This window comes from Stegodyphus dumicola, chromosome 10, assembly GCF_044657685.1.
Source record: "Stegodyphus dumicola isolate Sdum_Otavi_A_Nest chromosome 10, ASM4465768v1".
In the NCBI taxonomy this organism is placed as follows: Eukaryota; Metazoa; Arthropoda; class Arachnida; order Araneae; family Eresidae; genus Stegodyphus; species Stegodyphus dumicola.
Genome location: NC_140777.1, coordinates 158,091,338 through 158,098,741, shown reverse-complemented (window position 1 = coordinate 158,098,741; position 7,404 = coordinate 158,091,338). Strand labels below are relative to the sequence as shown.

Genomic DNA, 7,404 nt, shown 5'->3' with positions numbered 1-7,404 from the left:
AAGACTGTATTTACACTTGTTGTCTATGTTGCTTGTTATTGTAATGTGATGTTCCTTATTGCATTGATGTCTTAGCTGTAAGTTTTACTTCCTGTCCAGGAATTGTACTGCCCGGGACGTGCAGTCTTGGGAAGGGGGCAGTGTTACGGGTTTTGTATTTAATTTTGCTATTTTTAATAGAAATGTTATCAAATAGTTTCATTTCCCCGTGCAATGGTGCGCGCGATACATTTGATGAAAAAGCTACGCCGAAGAAAAAGAAAAATGCAGAAGCACGCGCATTTAATACAGAGATATCTCGTAATTACTTTTCTTATCCAGAAAAATCGAGAAAATAAGAGAATATTCTCATGCTGATTAAAAAGCTTGTTAAAGCTGGAGGAAAAAATCTCAGTTCAGTTTGTTTAGAAAACTGTTGTTGTTTACTGTAGCGAATTTGCGGTGAAATCGGATTAGCTTTCTCTGTATTGAATTAAGTTCTTTTGAATGTGTTAATAGTTTAAAAGATAATTACTGTGAGATATTGTACGAATATCTCTAAGGAAATTTAAGCATTTTGTTTCTACTTGTTGTGATAAGAATAAATTTTATTCACTTTTCATCTGACTTGTGTATTCAATTTATTACGAACCTGTAAGCACGCAATAAGATTTTTATTAAAAAGAAATGTATAACTTCTGACTACTATACTGACTAATCGTTTTCAAATTTTGCATATAACAAGGCAATATTTGTTTCTGTTGCATTTCTGCTCATTGCAAACATCGCAAAGTGTAGCGCCATCTTGCGGTCAGTAGAAATTTCATAGAGGCCACCGAAAACACAACAGAATATTTTCACACTAGCAGGCTTTGAGTATAAGTTGGCCTTGCTTTAACTTCTATAATATACAGTGTACCGTCCTTTTTTGCACGACTAAAAGTGATTATAGTACAAAGTCTGAGATCCAGACTCATCGGGACTTCCGCGATACCGGATATTAGATCATCAGTTTAAGGGGCGAATTCAAGTGCAACGCTCTGATAAATTGCAAATGTTAGCTCGCAAGAGGCGTTCCTGCTATCGTCTGCTAAAGTCGAATTCAAGTGCAACTCTTTACCGCTCTGGTAACTGATGACGTCAAAATTGCAATGGGGAGCTGGTTTGCTCTCGTGCCAGGAGAGCTTGTCCGATAAACTACATCAATATCCAATGAGACTGCGTGTCGATGTAAACAAAAAACATCAGTTCCCATGATTTCTCTGAGCTTATGGTCAAGTGTTTACTGCGTTGTAGTGTGGTGTAACGAATTGTTCCAGTCCTGAAAGCGAAAGAAATATATTTCTTTTAATGTGTACAACTTTATTTACTTTATCCCATAGAAAATTCCCTCCAAAGTAATCTACAGCAACAGGTGTGTGTAAAATATATTTTACTTTTCAGACAAAAATCCTTGCTTTTTCAAATATAAACCACATTTTTTTCCCATTTTCAAATTAAAGCATTTGGTTTTAATTCTTCTAATAGTAAGTTTAATTTAAAATTCAAATTTGTGTTATATTTTTATTGTTTAATGCAGATGCATGATTCTTCAGTGACAGTAGGCATGTTTACCATATGAAAATTAACTAGTTCTTAAATTATATAGTAATTAATAAGCCCATCTATCTACAAGCAGATAAGCCTGCTGAACACCGCTATTCCAGTCTCTCTTTAAATCCAGGTGAAAAAGCTGGCTGCATGAGTGTTTTCTTCATTTTTTCAATGTATAACATGAATACTAAGTTTTCCTTAGTCTTCCACGCAGGCATTCCTTCCCTTAGACATTCATTATGTGATGAAACAGTTAAGAGCAATTTTTAGATTTATATTGTACATCGTTGGGAAAATATAAAAATGAAATTACAGGTATTTCAATGTAATACAATAAATAAAAAATTATATGAAACTTTGATAATTCTAATGTGATATTAATGTAATATATACATCCAGAGTAAAGGTTAATTTATAAATTATGCTTTGTGTTCTGCTCATTATATTGTGCATTTACAGTACACTTTCTGCTTCTTAAGTGAAAGTTTAGACCCATTCTCATTTGATATCAGTTATGTTCAGATTTATTTATTTCATAAAATTTCAAAAAACAATTTTTGGCTATTAAAAGCTACAAGTGCAGAAACAAAAGCTTAATTTCTTTACTGTAACTGTGTCATGCTTCTCTGCTGATAATGAAAGTCGTCTTTTAATAAGATTTCTTTCATTGCATATATTAATTATATCTTTTACCATACTGGTTGCCATCTTTCATTGTGCATTCTTCAATATTTTTTGGTACTTAACATATTAACACAAACACCTGGATCAGTTTGGTGGTCTTTATAAGTGAAAAGAGAAAAATACTTATCAGGAGAAGTACGTTGTTTTTGCAGCTTGCTTTTAGCATAACCAAACTATCAATATTTATCTAAGTTGGCAAAATGTTATCAACATATCAAAGGAAAAAACATTTAACAAATTTTAAAATACTAATTTGAATTATTAAATAAAAATTATATGATAGTTTAAAAAAAATATATTTTCCACAAATTTTTTGTCTAAATTTTGAGCACTTGTGCCAAGTGATCTGTTTTCACTTAAAAAAAAAAAAAAAAAAAAAAAAAAAAATCAGAGAATTACATAAACTTGATACTGCATGCCTTGTCTATGTACCAAATTCATCTCATAGTTGTTTCCATTAGAAATTTTTGTACTAAAATGTTCTATTCCTGCAGAACTTTTAACACAGCTTCGTCTTTTGATGGTAAGCTCCACAAGCAGTATTTTAAATCTGAAATTAATCTAAAACAACTATTCATATCTAAAATCCATTGGAACTTGAAATACAACATAAGAAACACATATGAAAATGGTGACATTGCTTGAATGAAAAATTGTCATGAGCATGTTACCTGAAAAATTTTGATACATAATCGTTGTCAGAGTTGGCACATTTTTGAAAATTTGGTAACTTTTATTAAGCTGGTTTCAATAATATGCAAATATCTTTTATTCTTATGATTGTTTCATTGTATACTTTTTCCCTTTCCCTAGAGTGCAGTACAATACCACAAGTTTTCCAGCCAAATGCGGTATGCATTTCAAGTTTCTATACATTTATATAAATTTTAAGAGAGTAAAATATTGACAAAAACTGCATTAAGTTTTCAACTCTTGTTTTGTTTTTCATTAAAAATTTGCTACCATTATGTAGAATTCATTTTTTTAATGTAAATGTTTTTAAGTATTTGTAGGATAAAGGCAAATTACACTTATTCATTCTTTCTTTGATATAATACATGTAGCTCTTTACCTGAAATTAATGTTTTTCAAATTGTTGTGCATAAATTAGAAGTATGCATGTTTCTCTTAAGTCAGTTATGTTTCAGGAACTATCTTTAATGAATTGTATAGAAAATTGTGGACGAGGTGTTAGGTGTACAGGAACGTGGTATATTATAAACATGTATAGTATCTCATAGTATATAAACTCATAACTTTGATTATGCAGTATGCTTTGTATATTATTTCTGAAAGCATGTATATTTCAATCAAGATTGTTGAGCAAACTTTTCTTGCTTTATGCTATCTCTGAAAGCATGTCTATTTCAGTCAAGATTGTTGAGTAAATTGTGCTTATTTTATGCTTTTTTCTTTTTTACATTAGAAAATTCCACACCTTTATCACGAGGAAATCTGCAATGGCATTTAGGAATGACAAGTTTGTATCTATTACATAAAATCTAATGTTTTCTGCATTCTTCTTTTCCTTTTCCTCCCAACAGAAAAACTTTAATGGTATAAATCAGCAGTTTTCAACCTTTTGACTGTAGTGTACCATCTAAGCAAAAACTGACAAACATTAAGACTACCACTAATTTTACAATGATTATTTTTCAATTCCTCAATAGAAATATTAAAAACATATATATATATAATATATATTGCCATTTGCACACTCTTTGTATTAAATATGTACACATAAAGAACTATTAGATTAAAAACTGATGATTACTTAATTATCAAAATTAAATTTAATTAAATTAATTATTCACTTGATTATCAAAATTTCAGTTATAATACTTTAATATTTAATTTCTTTATGTCTGCTCTTATTTCATTTAATGGTAAATTAGGATCCACTTTTTATTTTGATGAGTATTTATATTTCAAATTTAACACGGAAAAAATCATTTTTCACACAAACAGGTTGTGCGAAAAGACAATACAAATTTGATAGCTTTATTTGAAATGCCTTTAAATTCTTTTTTTCGGTTCAGCCAAAAGTTAACAAGTGAGTCATTTTCCAAACCTTCAAGTCAATTTCGATCAAAGGAAATTTCTATTAACTATTCTTTTCTTTATGAGATTTTTGAATTTCATAGTTAAAAATATTTTGTTTCTTTGCATACCACCGGCTGAGAACTGCTGGTATAAATTAATTATAACAGATGTAAATTAATATTTCTCATACAAAAGAGTTATTTCAATTCTTTATTGCGAACATTATATACAGAGTATGTCTTTTATTAACAACAAGATTTTAAGAATTTAAAATAATAATCATTAAATCCTCTTGATCTATAAACAGTCTTAAAAATTATAAAGGGAAAAAAATTGAAAGTTAAAGAAATCAATATTATGAATTGTTCCTTTTTAGAGAAGTTTCATTGTTTAATTAATTATAAAAAGTATTTTACATTATGAAATATAAAAATTAAGAATATTTGAATTTGAATTAATATTTTAAAATTTTCCCTCAGATAGAAGCTCAACTATTCGAAGCAGGAGACCGAAGAGAAAAAAGGAAGAGAGATGATATTACAGCTGCAGAAAAGGAAATAATTAAAACGCAGAAGAATATATTAATGTACTGTGTGAAATATGTGACTTGTATAAGCAATCAGTTGCAAATCAGTCTGCTGTCATAGAAAATCAAAATATAATTATTAATTTATTAAAAAATAAATCATGCATTTCAAATATTACAGTGTTTTCATTCTTGTATGTATTTCAGCAGTGTGGGATTCACATTTTAATTGTAAAATTTACTACTTTCTTAATTTTATAAAATTTTGTGATTATAAAAATTATTTAAAAGAAATTCACAAATCCATTATATGACATAAACATTATAATAATTCTAATACCACTATTATAAGTCTCGTGAAAATATTTATGCATTTTACACAGCAGTTATCTTTTTCCTGGAGGAAAATGGGAATAAGACCTGTAAGAATCTTTAGTCAATGTATTACAAATTTTAATTTTCAGATATAACACGAAATGAATTAAATTGTTTTTCAATTATGTTAATAAGTTATATGAATGAGATGTGGTATTAAAAATTTCATTTCTTTTTATCATTGAAGAAATAACATTTGATATCCTACAGCTCCATAACAATGGCAGATAAAATTGACATTCTAATTTCGAAGTTCTAAAAATACAGAGATGACAACTATTAAAGTATGGCTAATGTCTAGTTTACAATAACAATGTTGAGTCGCGTACTAAAAAGTAAGTGAATCAAACTGTATTTATTTTCCCCCTTCTCTTTTTTTGGCTGAAAAACAATTTATTACACACTCATGATTTTACTTAAATGTATTTCTTTTAATGGCAAACCCACTGAGGTAAGTATGCAGTAAGTTATTATAGTGAATGCATAATGATGATATAAATCTAAATTCAGCAAACAATCTTTCCCTTACTTTAATGTTTTAAAATCTAGAATTAAAAGAAAAATGTATGTTCTTTAAATAATACAAGAGGATATGGAGGCATAAATCATAAGCTGTTTATTCTTTACATATTATGCTAATCAGGAATTGGAGCAAAACCCTGCTTAATCGAAGAATACGCTCACAGGAATGGTGGAGGAAAATTGAACTGTCCAATATTTGTTTTGCCACCCCCAAGAAGACATAAACAGTATAGAGTGAAATAATTGTTTTTAGGAAATACATTTAAATATCTTTGACAGAATTTGTCAGTTTTAATTTATACTATAATAAATAAGCATGAAGTTCTTATGCTATTAAATGTGTATTGTCACATGGAAATTTTCTATCTTGTCCCACGGAAGGGGACGAAAGGGAAACATTTGACTTTTTGGAAGAAACTGAATTTCGGTGCAGTAAATCTTATTGCTAAGTTTAAGATAAATTAAGTGCAATGCTAATTTATAGTGACTTACTATTGTAAATCATGACTGGCGTACCCAACACTAAAATATATATATATATCAAGCCTATTAAGTTATTTCTGGTAGTCAAGAGTTTTTAAACATAAATGATGGAAACAAGAAATTCAGAGGGAAGAACAATAATGATAAAAGTTGTCAGTATGCATTTGAAACCAGGACTAATAAAATTATTTAGGATTATTATTATAAATTAAAATCATTTAGGGAAATCCATTATATGACATAAACATTATAATAATTCTAATACCACTATTATAAGTCTCGTGAAAATATTTATGCATTTTACACAGCAGTTATCTTTTTCCTGGAGGAAAATGGGAATAAGACCTGTAAGAATCTTTAGTCAATGTATTACAAATTTTAATTTTCAGATATAACACGAAATGAATTAAATTGTTTTTCAATTATGTTAATAAGTTATATGAATGAGATGTGGTATTAAAAATTTCATTTCTTTTTATCATTGAAGAAATAACATTTGATATCCTACAGCTCCATAACAATGGCAGATAAAATTGACATTCTAATTTCGAAGTTCTAAAAATACAGAGATGACAACTATTAAAGTATGGCTAATGTCTAGTTTACAATAACAATGTTGAGTCGCGTACTAAAAAGTAAGTGAATCAAACTGTATTTATTTTTCCCCTTCTCTTTTTTTGGCTGAAAAACAATTTATTATACACTCATGATTTTACTTAAATGTATTTTACTTAAATGCATTTAGTTACAGGTTTAAATATAAACCATGGCTTGTGGGTCCCCAAGAATATATTATGAAAGTAATTTTTTTCATAATATATTCTTTATTATCCATGAAGGGGGTTTCACCTTTGCCAGAGGTTCATTGTTGCCCACTTTGGGTTTTTATTATCGAGTTTCAAAATTTAAAGATAATTCATTGTGCAATGCAATTTCAACATGCACTGACTGAAAACTTTCTGAAGGTACCAACTCATCATCTTCAAACACATCAATCTCAGGATTTTCAACACAATACCTTAAGCATATATTATGTAAAATGGCCACCAGATATGACCATTTTACATATTTTGCTTTGTGAATACAATAGTGTTCCACCAGTATCGTGCAGTACCCTAAATCTTGATTTGATCTCTATAGCTGCACGAACTTTTCTGTGCTTCTCATTATAGAGATATTCCCGTGATAAAATGGGAATA

At 28.8% G+C, this 7,404-nt stretch overlaps 1 long non-coding RNA gene across 1 annotated transcript; it reads left to right on the top strand.

Moving 5' to 3' along the window:
* The first annotated feature begins 1,133 nt into the window (after positions 1-1,133).
* Positions 1,134-4,998, top strand: LOC146995169 (uncharacterized). The gene is made up of 2 exons (XR_015043593.1): positions 1,134-1,393; positions 3,070-4,998. It is a non-coding gene; the product is annotated as an uncharacterized LOC146995169 (long non-coding RNA).
* The last annotated feature ends 2,406 nt before the right edge of the window (positions 4,999-7,404 follow it).